Below are 17,665 nucleotides of genomic sequence, written 5' to 3' on the forward strand. Positions count from 1 at the left end.
ACGAAGAAGGACTGGCCTGTGCCGGAGGAATTGGTGCCTTGCAAAGAAAGGAACGTCATCAACGACCCTCTGGTGGACAGAGACAGAATACTCTTCCCACGGCTGCACATCAAGCTCGGCTTAATCAAGCAGTTCACCAAGGCTCTGGACAAGGATGGTGACTGCTTCACTTACTTGTGCCAGGCTTTTCCAGGATTGACCATGGAGAAGTTGAAAGCTGGCATCTTTCAGATCCATCAGCTCATCAGAGATCCAGAGTTCGGAAACTCAATGAACGAAGTGGAACTGGAAGCGTGGAAGGCATTTGTTCTGGTAGTGAAGAACTTTCTTGGCAACAATAAGGCCAGAAACTACGCAGAACGTGTCAACAACATGCTGACTGCTTTCAGAAACCTGGGCTGCAACATGAGCGTCAAGATGCACTACCTATTTTCACATATGGACCGGTTTCCTGAGAACCTGGGGGAGAGATTCCATCAGGACATGAAAGAGATGGAGACCAGGTATCAGGGTTGCTGGGACACAGTCATGATGGCTGACTACTGTTGGACTCTGAAGAGAGACCTCCCTGCTGCTGAGCATTCCAGGAGTTCCAAGAAACGGAAGTTCAAGCCCTGAAGTTTGAAAAATGGTGAAGCAACATGCAATTTACGTGTACTTACCTTTATCAATGCCCACCATTCAGTTTACAGTAAACCTGACCTAATGGAGAGAAACGGATGCCATTTCTTGATTCAGCAGTGCAAAAATACCCTAAATCAGTTGTAGAAATTGAGACAACATTCAAAAAGTAAAAAATTGTTGTCCAGTGTTAGTGTTGTTATTATTATTATTATTATTATTATTATTATTATTATTATTATTATTATTTACTAATGTAGCTAAGTCCTGCCAGCGTAGATGATACTGAATTTGATGGGTATAAGAACATATACTCAGAGTACTGGTTTCTGCCCCAGGGTTAAACAGGGTTAGTGAAACCTGCCCCTAGTGGGGGGCACAATCTCAGGCACTAGTTCTTAAAGTTATTATGGCCAGTTGGGGTGGAAACAGTGCAGTGAGTTTGGTGGAGTGACTGCTGCTAGGTGACAGGGGGAGCCATAGGCAGTTCTGAGCAGTAGTGACAGGATAACCCTGCTTCCTCTTTTTCTCTTTCTGCTCTGCAGAATGTCTATTTCCAGCATGGCCTACTTTTAAAACGTTTCAATCTAAGCCAATCTAAGTCATAGCTTCATTTAAGGTCACACTGTGTTGTGGACCTCCAAACAGCATTCTTATACAGTGGTACCACGGGTTAAGAACTTAATTCGTTCTGGAGGTCCGTTCTTAACCTGAAACCGTTCTTAACCTGAGGTACCACTTTAGCTAATGGGGCTTCCTGCTGCCGCCTCATGATTTCTGTTCTCAGCCTGAAGCAAAGTTCTTAACCCGAGGTACTATTTTTGGGTTAGCGGAGTCTGTAACCTGAAGCGTCTGTAACCTGAAGCGTATGTAACCCGAGGTACCACTGTACATGCATATTTCTCCCCTTGCTTTCTGCATTCTGACTGTGAACCCAAGAGAAGTTTATTAAGGACACAGCCAACAACCTTTGGGGTGTGTGTATATTCTAGGAAAAATGGCCACACAAATCAGCTTATACCTGGGGTTCCCAATTTGGCACCATGGCTATCTCATACAGGTCCTTGGTGCATTCCCAGGCCCCGCCCATTTTAAATGATTTTTTGAGGGTTGCTTTTTTAACCGAGGATGGTGCTGAAGTGACAGGAAAGTGGCATGAGGGCACCTAATGACATCTTGATCTTTCCCCATAATGTCTCTGGATCCCACATGGGGCCCATAGGGAAGGAAGAGGAGGCCGATGAACTAGAGGCCACCAGCAACCCTCTTCTGTCCAGAATTTTCGAAAGCAACTTATTTTAATGATCCTATCTGTGCTGCAGCAATGACAAACCAAGACAGCATCTTAAAAAGCAGAGACATCACCTTGCCGACAAAGGTCCGTATAGTTAAAGCTATGGTTTTCCCAGTAGTGATGTATGGAAGTGAGAGCTGGACCATAAAGAAGGCTGATCGCCGAAGAATTGATGCTTTTGAATTCTGGTGCTGGAGGAGACTCTTGAGAGTCCCATGGACTGCAAGAAGATCAAACGTATCCATTCTGAAGGAAATCAGCCCTGAGTGCTCACTGGAAGGACAGATCGTGAAGCTGAGGCTCCAATACTTTGGCCACCTCATGAGAAGAGAAGATTCCCTGGAAAAGACCCTGATGTTGGGAAAGATGGAGGGCACAAGGAGAAGGGGATAATAGAGGACAAGATGGTTGGACAGTGTTCTCGAAGCTACAAACATGAGTTTGACCAAACTGTGGGAGGCAGTGGAAGACAGGAGTGCCTGGCGTGCTCTGGTCCATGGGATCATGAAGAGACGACTAAATGACTGGACAACAACAATCTGTGCTGCAGGGAGCACTCTCCAAGAAGTGCTTATGGCCAGATCCTCTCAGGTGCCAGTATTGGAACACGTCGTTGCATGTGCGTTTGGTACATAGCTGTCAACTTACAGATTTGAAAATAAGGGATGAGCAGCCAAAATAAGGGATTTTGCTTGGCTTATGAGTTCCATTGGCCCTTCCCCGCCCGAGAGGGAGGGAGAGACTCTCACCCACACTGCCTGCAAGCCTGGCATGAGGTGGTTGTGGCGCGGCCACTGAAGTGCCGCCCTTCTGTGTCCCTCCCCATCCCCTCCTCTTCTTCTTCCCTCAGGCCACCTCCTCAGCCGCTGCCGCGGAAGTCTCCTCAGCCGTGCGGCGGAAGTCTCGCAAGAGAGGGGCTGCCTGCCCGCCCGCCGCCACCTGTCTCCTCACAATGCACCCCTGAGGGGGAAAAGGGAGAGATGGAGACGTGGCAGCACGTGCACACGCTCTCTCTCACAGCGGAGGACCCTGAGACACTGCTTCCCTCCCGAGCCAGGCGAGCATGAAACCCGGGAATTTTAAGGGACATAATCAATCTGGGACAGCAGCGGGACACGCGCTGGGATAAGGGAGTTTCCCGCCAAATAAGGGATGGTTGACAGCTATGGTTTGGTATGTGATGGCGGCAGCCGTGGCCCTTAGCTTGCCTGGTGCCTCAAGCCTTTCCTGCTGCTTTCATCGTGGTGTTTCCTGTTCGTGGAGGGTAGGGTGAGCGGTGGGGCTCAAGGGCTGAATGAGGCACTGGTGGAGAGTCTGAACGGGGTTCTGTGCCTGGTGCAAGGGGTGCATGTCACTGCCAAAGAGCAGGTGAAGGTGCTGGAAATTCTTTCCAAAAATTTCTTTTTGTGGGCGTTCCTACTACATATGTTAGTATGTACCTATGATTTAACATCATTTCCAGCATAAAGGAGAGCTATTGGGCTTTATATATGACACACAATTTTTAGTGAGTGTTCCAGAACATTTTAGTGAATGTTCCAGTAGTTGCTGGCCAAGATTTCTGTGGTGCTTTTGCCCAAAATGGTTCCATTTACCCTCTTCAATGTTTATATCCCAATTTCATTCTCACCATGTCTTTAGATTTTATTGGGGCGAAATTGGTTCTCAACAAGGATTTTGTATAAAAGTGAAATTAATCCCTCAGTCATTATGCTATTTTTTATTACTATCTTTTCATATTTTGTTAGTTTCCTGGTCGCTTCATTTTTAATTTTTACAATTTACAATTCTTACAATTTATAATTGAAAGAAATGATCTCCCAACAGCCACGAAATCTGATTGTTTTCTAAATGTACTTGCATTGCTGCTACTGTAAGAAGTTGCCCTTTCCTATCATAATGTTTCAAATAATATAAATGGTCTCCCTCCCCATACATTCACATTACACAATCTCTATTTTGAAATAGAGGATGGTGTTGTATTGGAATTATAGGTGGCAGTCCTAGGGCTAAAGCTCTTGCCCATTTTTCCAATTTCTAAATGACGTGAATGTAAAGGGGTTAGTAAGCCAACTCAAAAACTGAAGCTTATTTTTCATTAATACTAATACCTCAATAGGAACACCATCAACTTCTACATCCTCCAGTGTTAACCATTGGGTTCTTACTGAATGACATCATTCCCACCATATGGCTAAGTTAGCTTGCTTCATAATAGGTACTTAAATTCATAATGCCCCAACTGCCAACAATTGGGTGGAGGTATAATAAAGATTTGTTAAATACATGATTGGTCAAATGGAAGTGTAACCTGGGGGGGGGGGCTTTTGTTCAAATTAGCTATTGGTATCTATTTAGAGCATTTGCTCTTCAATCAAAAAGGCTCCCAGAGTGACTAACATAACAATCCATTAAAACCAGGCAGTTCCTGCCCACAGGCTTGCATTGCAGAAAACATGACACACAAGGAATAGGGGTCAGGGAGGAAAAAGCAAACCCAGCCACCAGTTCTTAAATAGTAGTCGTTATAATGACCAGTTCAGGAGCAGGAGGTGCCTGATGGATCTTGTCTTTCAGCCAGATTCATAGCATGAGCCCTGCTTCCCATCTCCCCCACTGAGGTAGCCTGATGGGAATAGCTACTGCCAGATAATATTTGTTTGATCTTACTTTCATGGTGGTGAATGGTGTTTGTTAATAACCTTCATTTCATTCTACAGATAATCTCTCTTGTGGTCTGCACTCTGCTGCAGCCTCCCTGGGTGTTTGCATCTCCTGAAAACTCTATGATGTCCTCAGCTGGGCTTTCTGGAAAACATGGGAAGGTGGTAGCATCTGATGACATTTGACCCTGGCATGGCAGAAGTCAGGGAGACCAGCATTAGGTAGCACCAAATCCAATGATCGGCAGAATCAACCCTACTGGTTGTCAGGACAATTTCAGGCAGGTAGGGGGGCTGCTTATTGTGCAGCCACAGCATTTGATTTCAGTGACGTATTTCAACTTTTATGGAAGTCAGTGTGCACTGATCCCAGGTGCTTAGTAGCCAGCACCCGACATCCTGGTCTTCAAATAAAGCCCAGCGGAAGATGCCATGAGGTTAACTTCTCCCATGAGCCTTTCCCCCATGTCCAGATCAGGAAGCACAAGCAGCCAGGGAGGTTGCAGAGAACTGGAGAAATGTTTCATGCAGGAGGTGAGGAACCTTTTTCAGCCTGATGGCCACATTGTCTCATAGGCAACCTCCTGGCAACTGCATGCCAGAGGCTGGCAAACGTGGGTGGAGCAACACAGAAAACACTGACCTATGTACACAAGGCTGAATTCCAACCATGCTACAGACAGAGAGGCCTCTACATGTATGATCCCAGTTCAATGAGACTTCCAGCCAGACCAAATAACTTGGGCAGAATTCAGTTCAACTTGGGGAGAGTGTGGAGCAGGGCTGTTGAGGGCTGGGGCCCGAGAAGGGCTGTGGGCTTGTGGAAAGGGGCATGGCCTCTGGTCCCACGGGCCATAAAGAAAAGTCCAGAGGTTGCATTTGACCCCTCGCCTGAGGTTTATCACTCCTGGTTCAATGGAAAGAGAAATACACACATCACTGCTCACTGCTTCACCATGATAAAATGAGCTGTGTACAGTTCTGTCTGCATCACTTCAGAAGGGATCTTGTAGAGTTGGGAAAGTTTCAGGAAAGGAAAACAAAACTGATGGAGTGACAGCGTTTGGGACTTTTTAGATGACATGACAGAAGTATATACAATGGTGCAGAGCATGGAGAAAGTGAAAAATCCTTCCTCCCTCATAATGCTAGAACTCACTGACATCCAATGAAGCTGAATGTTGGAAGATTCAGGACAGGCTAAAGAAAGTACTTCTTCATCCAGCACATAGTTCAGAACTATGGAACTTGGATGGCTTTAAAAGAGGATTAGCCTAATTCATGGAGGGCAAGGCTATCAATGGCTACTAGGCATGATGGCGCTGCTCTGCCTCCACAAGCAGTAGCTCTTCTGAAAACTAGTTGTTGGAAACCTCAGGAGTGGAGAATGTTCTTGTCCTTGGGTCCTGCCTGTGGGATTCCCATTGGGGCATCTGGCTGGCCACTGTGAGAACAGGATACTGGACTACATGGGTCACTGGATTGACCCAGCAGACTCTTCCTCAATTCTTAAACTCAAACCCTACACACCAAAATCTTCTTGTTGTTGTTTGGTCGTTTAGTCGTGTCCTACTCTTCGTGACCCCATGGACCAGGCCCTCCGGTCTTTCATGGCCTCCCGCAGTTTGGTGAAACTCATGCTGGTAGCTTCGAGAACACTGTCCAACCATCTTGTCCTCTGCCGCCCCTTCTTCTTGTGTCCTCCATCTTTCCCAACATCAGGGTCTTTTCCAGGGAGTCTTCTCTTCTCATGAGGTGGCCAAAGTATTGGAGCCTCAGCTTCAGGATCTGTCCTTCCAGTGAGCACTCAGGGCTGATTTCCTTAAGAATGGATGCGTTTGATCTTCTTGCAGTCCATGGGACTCTCAAGAGTCTCCTCCAGCACCAGAATTCAAAAGCATCAATTCTTCAGCGATCAGCCTTCTTTATGGTCCAGCTCTCACTTCCATACATCACTCCTGGGAAAACCATGGCTTTAACTATATGGACCTTTGTCAGCAAGGTGATGTCTCTGCTTTTTAAGATGCTGTCTAGGTATGTCACCAAAATCTTACAAGTTCTTAATTGCCCTGAGAAAGGCAGAAAAATATGAGTCCTTTTGCAGGGGGAAGAAGTCAACTTTCAAGAAACTTGGAGGTCATGTTTTGGCCCATGGCGTGCCAGTACAATGTCAGAAAGCAGTAGCCACAAAATGAAGTGACAAAATGCTGGAAATGGGGTTATTAATAATGCTGCAGATGCAAGCTAAGGCAAGCGGCTGATTCCTGGACTCCAGTTCATTTGGAACATTTTCCCTTCTCTCTCTCCCCTCCCTGCTCCTACCCTCAACTGAGACCACGGTTTTATAGTGACACAAGAAAACAAGCTTATTACAAGTACCTGGAGACCCCATCATTTAAATCTTGAATGTTAAGATACATTCCATTTGTTTCAGGGTCAATTTCTCCTGGAGTGCTCCCTTCCTCGCTGGCGCAGAAGCAAAAGAGTGCAGTACCCGAGACATATTTATAGCAACCGCTACTTATCGGGTTGTTGTAAATATGTCTGTGCTCAAATAAATCAGCCTTGGGATTATACAGAGAAGTAATCCCACGGCTAGGCTGGAAGTGTTGGTGAGATGCTGGTGGACTGCCAAGTGAAACCTCAATCCTTGGCCATGGATTTAGTTTAAAACACACACATGCACACAGAGAGCAAGTTATCCCTACGGTTCAGAGAGGCTCATGGCTTTAAAAAATGTTTAGAAATCTCCTCCTCCTCTGAAAGAGAGCTTAGAAGCAAGCACAGGCAACCTCCAAAACTGCAGCAAGCTAGGAATTAGTTGGAACTGCAGAAAAAAATGTTGTGGTCTGCAAAAATAAAAATAAAAATATTGGCATGTGGAGTGCTTCAGAGCAAAATTCTCCATTCTAGTGCCCCTCTCTCTCTGTTTTCCTTTCCCTCCTGAAAGTGAGTCAGCACACTCAGTGGTGACTCAGCACACTCAGGGTCCCTCCAGACTGTTGGTGGGGCTTTCCAGGTGCATTCTGCAACATGTCACTGGCCCAAGTATAGTGCATAAGTGGTGGGTTTATACTGGGCTGCCCACATGTTGTTTGCCATTCTGGAATGCTTCCCAAATGAGAATGAATTAGTGCCATCTGCTGTAGCAGGACAAAATTGGGACAGCTCCCCACCCCCTGCAACAACCCAGAATGAAGAGTTACAGGATTTCAGCAGGAAGCCTCACATTGTGCAAAAGATTTCTGCATTGCAGGGTGTTGGACTAGATCAGGGGTTGTCAACCTGGTCCCTACTGCCCACTAGTGGGCGTTTCAGGATTCTAGGTGGGTGGTAGGGGGTTCTATGGCACAAACTGAATCCTTCCATCGAACACTGGTGGGCAGTAAGGAAATTTTACCATCAAGAAAGATGCATTAGTGGGCAGTAGGTATAAAAAAATTGACTACCCCTGGACTACATAATCCAAGTGGCCCCTTCTATGATTTGGACTGATTGGAAGTGAAGTAGTAGGTCCACTGTGAAGAAATGTCCTCATTGGGCTGGTGTGTGTGTGGTTCTCTCTTAGGTTCTCCCCGCAAAATAGAGGTGGGAGATTTTTTTTCCAGCTCTAGGGACACATTCCCTCACAGACAACCTTCCAGGGGCCACATACAAGTAGTGGGTGTGACCAAAAGTGGGTGAGACCAGGCACACACCACATTCCAGCCTCTATCCAGACAAGCAAGAGAGTACAGTATCACTGTTGTTGATCTTTATTTATTTAGTGAACTGCTTAATAATAATAATAACCTTCATAATCTCTTAAGTGTTTTACATCAAAATGTATTAATTTAATGCATTTAAAACCCAAAACAGACATCAAAAGCAGAAGACAAAATAAAATCATCCAATTGCAGAAAAGATGAACAGTTTCAAAAACTAAAATGCATACAAAAATACATCACTGTCTCTCTGCCACCCTCTTTTCTTTGTCTCTGTTTTATCTATTTCTGTCCCATTTCTCTCTTCTTCATTTTTCCTCTTTCTGCCACACATACCCCCACATGTGCCACTCCTTCCCCCTTCCTGCCACCCTCCCTTCTCTTCCTCTGCCATCTTTGCAATTCTCTCTCTCTCTTCCTCCTCCTTACCCCCCACTACTCCCCCTTTCCCTGCCACTTGCATGAAACCAATCCAAGGGCCACAGGCTGCCCATTTGTGGCCCCTTGGACCTTGGGCATGACTGAGCAAGGCAGCTCATAGGACCTTACATTCCAGGGAGCAGCAGGCAGCTTCCACCTGGGAGGACTGGCCTGGGAATCTCCTCCCTGCCATGTTCGTTTCCAGCTCAAGAACTGCTCACATCCAAACAGGTACCCCACTCCTGACAGAGTTCACCACTGGGGAAAACTGCACAGCAATGAAGTGTGCATTTTTAAGAACAACCAGTTCCTTACAAACAGGACCCCTGGGACACATCCTTCCTGCCTTGACACAGAGATGGCCAAAGAATGATTTGGTAACAGTTCTACCCTTTGCCCAGACCTTTACAGTCCCCGCCCCCACTTCTGCTTAAAAAAGCCTGCTGACCTTAATTCACCTCCAATTAATAACTCACATTTCTACCCAAGCCTTTATTTTACTCTTTGTCCCTGACAGAAAACAGAGAGTTAATTAGGCCTGAACAGCTTTGCAGATCACAGACATAAACTCCACAATTTCCCCCTAGAACTATTGTGGCTCAGATGTTTTAGCTGCAGGAATGTGATCAACACACTAACAACAAACCCTGGGTTGTGTGTGTGCCAACTTAGGGCACTGCAGAAGTAGGAACAGGACACCAAGTTAAAGCAAGAAGTATAATATGCCCACTACGCAAGTGGTGGTCCACAAGCAGGAATGCTACACAAACTCGGGGGAGCTGCCTTATACAGATTAAAATCCTTGGTCCATTCAGCTCAGTGGACTGAACCAGCTGACTGGGATTGAACCTGGCGCCTTCCACATGCACAGAAGATGCTCTGCCTTACAGTCATGGTTAGGCTGGCCTCAACCAGAGCCAGGGCTTTTTTGGCTGTAGCGTTCCTGGTGGAACGCTAGTCACAAGAGACTAGGGCCCTGCGGGACTAGACATATTTCCGCAGGGCCTGCAAGACAGAGCTGTTCCACCAGGCCTTTGGCCAAAGCACAGTCTGACCCCCTCCTTTGGCAATCCTCACAGAACTCTAGCCCGATGGTTGCTATTAATCTGATTTGAATTGATTTTATAATGAAATGATTTTAGAATATTGTATCATTTTAATGTTGTTAGCCGCTCTGAGCCCGGCTTCGGCTGGGGAGGGCAGGATATAAATAAATTATTGTTGTTGTTGTTGTTGTTGTTGTTGTTATTATTATTATTATTATTATTATTATTATTATTATTATTTATTTCTCTAAAGAAACAGAGAAAGATTCCAGTCCTTGAGACAGATCCATTGATCCATCTAGTTCAATATTGTCTACACTGGCTGGCAGCTCTTTGGGGTTTCAGGCAGGGGTCTTACCAAGAGATGCTGAAGACTGACTGTGGGACCTTCTGCATGCAAAGCAGAAAGCCTGTTGGAAGCACTTAAGCAGTATCTGAGCTCAAGAACATTCCCGTCACCTGCAGTTTCCAGCAACTGCTATTCAGAAGTGTTGCTCCCTCCATCCATGGAGCCAGAGTGAAGCCATCATGGCTAGCAGCCATGAATAGCTATCTCCTCTATGCGTTTGTCAAAGATGCTCAATTTGGTGGCCATCCCTGCCTCTTATGTGCTGCCTGTAGTACTTCTTTTATCTTCCCTGAATCTGCCAACGTTCAGCTTGGCTGGAGGGCCATGAGGTCTAGTGTTATGAGAGTGGGAGCAAAGCTTTCCTCTGCCCACTTTCTCTGCAATGTAAATAATTTTATACGCTCCTATCATTTTGCCTCTTATAGCAGTAAAAACCTGAATTGTTTCACAGGATATGCTTCCCCCTCCTTCCCAAAACCAGCTCTTCTGGTGTATGTTTGCTTGCTGTCAGATTCGTGTGTGTGTACTGGCTTGATACAAAAGGAAAATGAAGAGAGAGAAAAGAAAGCGCCTTAATACATGGATTTTCCATACTGGAAGACTTTAAAAACATAAAATGAGAAAAGCACAACAACTCAACCCAAAGCTGGATGAAAATGCAACTGTAATGATCTTGGAGAACAGCAGAGAAATCCCATCTGGAATATCCAGTCGTCATTTAACACACAGTTTTGGTTCGATCAAGCCAAACTTTGACTGCTCCAATTTCAGCTGTGACCTTAAAAAGGATGGATCATCAATCTTCCCCTATATTTCTGGGGGTTGTGTCTGTGTGCAGGGTGTGGAGAAAGTCGACAGAGAAGTCCCCCCCCCCAATGACACTAGAACTTGTGGACGTGCAATGATAATAATAATAATAACAATACATAACAACAACAACAACAACAACAACAACAACAACAACAACAACAACAACAACAACAATAATAAATGAAGGAAGGAAGCTGAACATTGGGAGACCCAGGACAGGCAAAAGGAAGGACTTCTTAACGCAACACAGAGTTAAACTGTGGAACTCACTGCTGGTAGAGGCGGCAGAGGCCACGAACTTGGGTGGCTTCAGAAGAGGATTAAACAACTTTGGGCAGGTTAAGGCTATTAATGGCTGCTAGACATGACTGCCATTTTCTACCTCCACTGTTAACAGGCAGTCTGCCTCTGAATACCAGTCGCTGGGAATCACAAGTGGGGAGGATGCTGTTGCACTCAAGTCCTGACCATGCTTATTATTACAGTGGTACCTTGGTTCTTGAACTTAATCTGTTCTGGGAGTCTGTTCGACTCCCGAAACGGTTTGAAAACCAAGGCATGGCTTCCGATTGGCTGCTTCTGGGTTTGTGGCGTTTGGGAGCCAAAACGTGCGAGTACCAAGGCGTTTGACAACCAAGGTACAACTGTACTTAATCATCCTTTGAGCCTTCCTATTGGGGCTCACAAATGGACCATGATGATCAACAGCATCCAGTGCTCAGAAAGGCACTGCCTCTGAACAATGACTACTAGTCATAATGGCTATGTTTGTTTGTAAAGCTACTGTACTACCAACCTTACTATATGCTTGTGAAACATGGACCACTTACAAACGCCATCTCCAACCTCTTGAAAGATTCCATTGACAGTGTCTCTGAAAAATCTTACACATCACTAGGGAAGACAGGTGAACTAATATCTGGAAGACGCAAAGATCACCAGTGTTGAAGCAATGATTCTTCAACATCAACTTCGTTGGACTGGTCATGTTGTTCTGATGCCTGATTATCATCTTCCAAAGCAACTACTCTATTCTGAACTTAAAAAGTGTAATGCTGGTGGTCAACAAAAGAGGTTGAAAGACTGTCTCAAGGCAAATCTAAAAAAAATGTAGTATAAACACTGACAACTGGGAAACACTGGCCTGCGAGCGCTCCAGCTGGAGAACAGCCTTTACCAATGGTGTCATGGGGTGTGAAGACACTTGAACTCAGAACGCAAGGGAGAAATGTGCTAGGAGGAAAGCATGCTTGGCAAATCCACACCGTGATCAACTCCCACCCGGAAACCAATGTCCCCACTGTGGAAGGATGTGTGGGTCCAGAATTGGCCTCCACAGTCACTTACGGACTCACTGTTAAAACCGTGTTTATGGAAGACAATCTTACTTGGCTACGAGGGATCGCCAAAGAAGAAGAAGAAGAAGTTAGGCCTCCATCGTCAGAGGCAGCTGCTGAGAATCACAAGTGGCAGGAGATAGGCAGCCCTCAGGTCCTTCTTGTGGCCTTCCCATTGGGGCATCTGGTTGGCCACTCTGAGAACAAGACAATGGGCAAAATGGGCCATTAGCCTGGTCCAGCAGCTCTTGCCATGTTTTTATATATGGGAGAGTGAGAAAGCTTATTTTCTATGCAGAATTACACCATGATTTGATTATTTTTCCTCTCCCTTGTCATGTCAGGTATTTTGTTTTAACCACTGCTCTGCTTTCAAAAGGAGCTGTTTCACTTCTTTGCCTTCTCAGAAGAAGCCCATCATCATGTGGGGAGAGAGAGAGAAAACCCTCTTCATGTTGTAATTCAAGTGTCAGGATGGATTATGTTGACTGCAATTTCTTAGAGAGCTGACATCAGTGTGTCATTTCCCAGAGGGACAGAGACTTCAAAACATACGACATTTCCCCTTCTAACATGTCATGGATTGCATTACAGCAGCATGTGGAATTCTGTCACTTAATGCGCTAAAGTTGGCACCGATCCGCTTCCCTGGTGCAAGGTGAGAAATTACTTAGCTAACAATACACACCATTTCCCGCTTGGGCCCATTTTTTCACCCCCTTTATAAGCCTCCAAGTGTGACTGTTTCTCCAAAAAATGCATGCCCTTAGTCATGAAAAAATGTACATTAAAACTCCCCCCCTAAAAAAAACACACACATCAAATGGAAAGAAATGGCCAGCTGGTTTTGTTCCCAACTAGAAGAATTAATGGCCTTTGCAAACTCTTTATAAATATTAGAAGCAGATGCATTTTACCATCATCGAGAAAAAGCTTCTTTGTGTTGACAAGACAGCTAATTATCCAGCGTTTCAGCCAAATAATAAATGGAGGTTTCCTTGAGGGGCTGAAGTGGGTGCGGGGAGAGCTTCAGCTAAATGAATATTTTCACGGGCTAATTTGTAAGATCCCATTTGGAAAGAACTCTCCCTGCTTCTGAAGAGGGTTATCAGAGGCATTTGGAAAACCGCCCTTATGTTCCCCAAACCGAAAGTTGCAGTCTGTTGATTTTTTATTTATTTTATTTATTTTTTTGCGGTTGTGCAAAGTTTTTACATCTTTCAAGAAAGCAAGTCGTAAAGTGGAAACATCTGAAAGGGCTCTTCAAAAGAGAACAGCTCAGCAGAGACAGGATCCAACTGTGGCCACCCTTATCTCCCCAAGATCTGGAGAAGTTAGGTCCTATTATAATTCCCCCTGCCCCACACCTCTTGGCCTGAGCCTTTTATAAAGTTAGCACAAAGTGAAAGGTGGAAGTGGGGAACCTTGTACCACCCAAGAGCTTCTTTCAATTCTGTGCAACCACCTGGGGGCGATATTGCACTGGTTGGTGGAGTCAGGATCACAAGTGGCAAAAATGCTCAAAGAGGGTGCAAACCAGGCCTGGTGAGGGGTGTGGCCTGTTGATGGGGTACAGCCAGGGGAGAGTCCCATGGGTCAGACAGAGAAGCTTGGAGGGCCACAGTTGGCCCACAGCTGTGAGGTTCCACACCTTTGATGTAAGGAAAGATGCTGGCTTTTGTACAGAAGAGGGAAAGTGAGCAGTTTCTCTTCAATGGCAGAGGCAAATATTTCCCCTGAAAATAAATGATCACATCACCCTTTTAGTGCTTGCTAAGCCCTAAAATTCATGGACGTGGACATCATTGTTAAGCCATGGAGATGACTTACCCCTTCTTATGTACCCATTATTTCATACCCTCAAAGTGCCCCAAATTTCCAGGGGGAGTCCTGCAATTACGAAAACCAACACGACTTCTGATTTGATCCCCAAATGTCCCTGTTACTCCTGCCAGGGTTGCCGCCACTGAGTTCAAGGAACAGCATGAGCTGGTGCGTGTCCTGAGCAGTGGCAGTGGTGGCTGCAAAGGAGAATTCCGTTGCCTCTCCATGGCCGCTGCTGCCAGCCTCCTCCCTCGGGCAGCTTATAGTGGCTGCTGGAGAACAGGTGAAGAGGAGATGCTGTCAAGGCCCAGCCCCGTGTGACCTGCCAGTTCTGAGGGGTAGGCACAGACCCTCAAAGTGTTCCTATTTTTCAGGGACATCCCTGATTTAGAGAAGCCGTCCCGGTTTCTGATTTGATCCTGGAATGTCCTGCTTTCTCTTAGGACGCCCCTATTTTCATTGGAGAAATGCTCAAGGGCACAGAGTTATCCAAACCCCAAGCCGTCTGAAAGCAATCCTGTACAGTGGTACCTCGGGTTACAAACACTTCAGGTTACAGACTCCGCTAACCCAGAAACAGTACCTCGGGTTAAGAACTTTGCTTTAGGATGAGAACAGAAATTGTGCCACGGCGGCAGCAGGAGGCCCCATTAGCTAAAGTGGTACCTCAGGTTAAGAGCAGTTTCAGGTTAAGAACGGACCTCCAGAACGAATTAAGTTCTAAACCAAGGTACTACTGTATAGAGGGTTGTTTAAAAAAAAAAAAAAAGTTTAATTCTTTTTAAATGTTGGAATCTGCCCAGAGTGATGGGGCAACCCAGTAAGATGTGTAGGGTATAAATAGTAAAATTATCATTATGGAATGGGATGTCCCTCTTTTCATCGGAGGAATGTTGGAGGGTATGCAGGCAGAGGGCAGGGCCGCCCTGGGTGGAAAGGGGGGGGGAGGGTAGAGTCGCGCACAATAAGTCTTGTTTTTTAAAAGGAACAACAACAACAAAAAGTGCATCTGCATCTAATCTTGCTCCTTACTGAAATTTATTTATTGGTGTCTTTCTTTTTTTGTAAAATCTATCAAAGAATAATAAAATAAAATAAAGATTAAGGGGTTTTCTCAAGGATGGTGTTTGTGCAGTGAAGTGGTGATGGCGCTCACCCTTCATCTGATAGAAATGCTTTGCGGGGGGACACAAAAATGGGGGAGTCGAGGAGTGTCAGCTGGGGGGAATGAGAAATGTCCCCATTTTCTAATAATAATGATGATGATTTTTATTTATACCTGCCCTCCCTGGCCAAAACCGGGCTCAGAGCGGCTAACATCAATAATATAACACATCAAGATAAAATCAAGCAATCAATTAAAATACATCCTAGAATCAATGGATCCCAGAAGGCTTGAAAATCTAGGTTTTTCTTCACAAGAATGGGAGTTCTTTAGCACATCTTTCTGAAACAGAGTTCAGTTTGTTTTAAAAGAAAAGCTTGATGCAATGTGTCTGGGTTAAGTTTTGCATATTGTCAGAGCTGCTTCCAGATCCTAGCTCACAGAGGATCACGCTAGCCAGCGGTCACTTGTAAAAGTCTTTATTGAGTTACAGTTTCCATTCTCAAGCTGCTGCGCGCAGCTCTACGTCTTACAGGTTAGACCGGCGAAGCTCCGTCTGAGTCTCCGCCCCCTGTGCACCAGCTTACTAACCTAGCCTTACTCCACCTTTTCCGCCTGACCGTTCTTCTCTGGGTCCCTCTGCCCCCCGTGGTCTCTTCCTTCCGGGATTCTTCTGACGCGGACCCCCCGGACCCTCCTGTCTCCTTGCGCCGGGCTTTAGGACCTGGCTCCCTTTCCGGGCTGCTTACTGCGCCACCTTCCTGTGCATTTGAACTTGGCGCGCGCGCCCAACCTTCCACTTTCCGCCTAACCGTTTCTTCGCTCCCCGATGGAGGTGTGGCCACTCCTGACTCGTGCCCTCCCTCCTGTTGCGAGCTGCCAGCGCTTGATACCTGGTGCCCTTCTTCTCCCCTGCTCTCTGTTGGTGACGCTGGTCCCGATTTCCAACTGCTCCCCTCTGAGCCCCCTCTGGACCCTTCTTCCTGGGGTGTCCCCCTAGGTTCCCCCCTTGCTCTGGCCACTGGTGCTCCTTTCTGTGAATCTTCTGATTCACTGGAAAGACTCGGAGATCTCGGGTCGTCGTCATCACTCATCTTTTCTTCTGCCTCCTCCCCCTCGCTCTCTGTTTCCTCCCTTGCCCTCGCCTCTGCTCCTGAACCCCTGACACATATGAAAGTCCCCTCTCCATTTCCCACTCCTCACCTCCCTCAACTCTCCTCCTGCTTCTCTCCTTGAGTGGCCTTCAAATTAAAAATTCCTGTGTTTCTGATGTTCTGCGTTTTTATATCCTTGTCCAGATGAACCGCAGTCATCCCCAAGAAGGGGGGATGTAGGCAAGTGGGTGGGGTCTCTCTCTTTCTCTCACTCTGAGAGTTTTGTCTTTCAAAATGCCATGGGACCCATCACCAGCACCTGATTGAATATCAAGGATTTGAGGGTAAGGGGGCACAGAGGATAAGGGCATGAAGGTGCAGTGTGGATACTAAGAAGAATTAACTTGTCCTGTTGTCTAGACCTGGAATATCCTCCTCCTCCTCTTTGCAGTTAAATTACCTGTCTGGGAATTTTCTTGAGAAATGCCGAAGGCTGGTTTGTAGCTCAGTGCTAGAGCACCTGCTATGCATGCAAAAGGTTCAAATTCCAGGCATCTCCAGGTAGGACTTGGATAGCTCCTTGTCTTACACCCTGGAGAGCCACTGCCAGTCAGTGTACACAACACTGGGCTATATGGACCCAATGGTCTGTATAAGGCAGCTTCCTAATGGGGACAACGGGCAGCATATCCAACCAGGTGCCCTCCAGATGTTTTGGACTACAACTCCCACCATCCCTGCTATCATTTTATTTTTAGGGGGAGGGCCATAGCTTTGCATCAGAAGACCTGTTTCAATCCTTGCAATCTCCTGGCAGGGTTGGGAGAACCCCTGTCTAAACCTCCAGAGAACCCTAGTATGGAGGACTGACCCTAAATAGCTGAATGGGAAATGACTGCATTAAGCCACAGAATGCCCCTGGGACCATTTGAGCAGCACTTGTGAATCTAGCAAATTACGAGCCTGACTATACAGAACCATCATGAGATAGGTAAAAGTAAAGGGCCCTTGGATGGTAAAAGCTAGTTGAATTTGACTATGGGGTGTGGCGCTCATCTCCGCTTTCAGGCTGAGGGAGCCGGTGTTTTTCTGCAGCTTCCCGGGTCATGTGCCACCATAACTAAACTGCTTCTAGTGCAACAGGACACTGTGATGGAAGCCAGAGTGCATGGAAACGCCGTTTACCTTCCCACCGCAGCTGTACCTATTTATCTACTTGCGCTGGTGTGCTTTCAAACTGTTAGGCTGGCAGGAGCAGGGACAGAGCAACGGGAGCTCACTCTGTTGTGCGGATTCGAACTGCTGACCTTACAACCGGCAAGCCCAAGAGGCTCAGTGGTTTAGACCACCCTCTCTTGCTCCAGACCACCCTCTCTTGCTCCAGATTACAGGAAAGAC

The sequence above is a fragment of the Podarcis bocagei genome, assembly GCF_964188305.1.
Source record: "Podarcis bocagei genome assembly, chromosome: Z".
Classification (NCBI taxonomy): domain Eukaryota; kingdom Metazoa; phylum Chordata; class Lepidosauria; order Squamata; family Lacertidae; genus Podarcis; species Podarcis bocagei.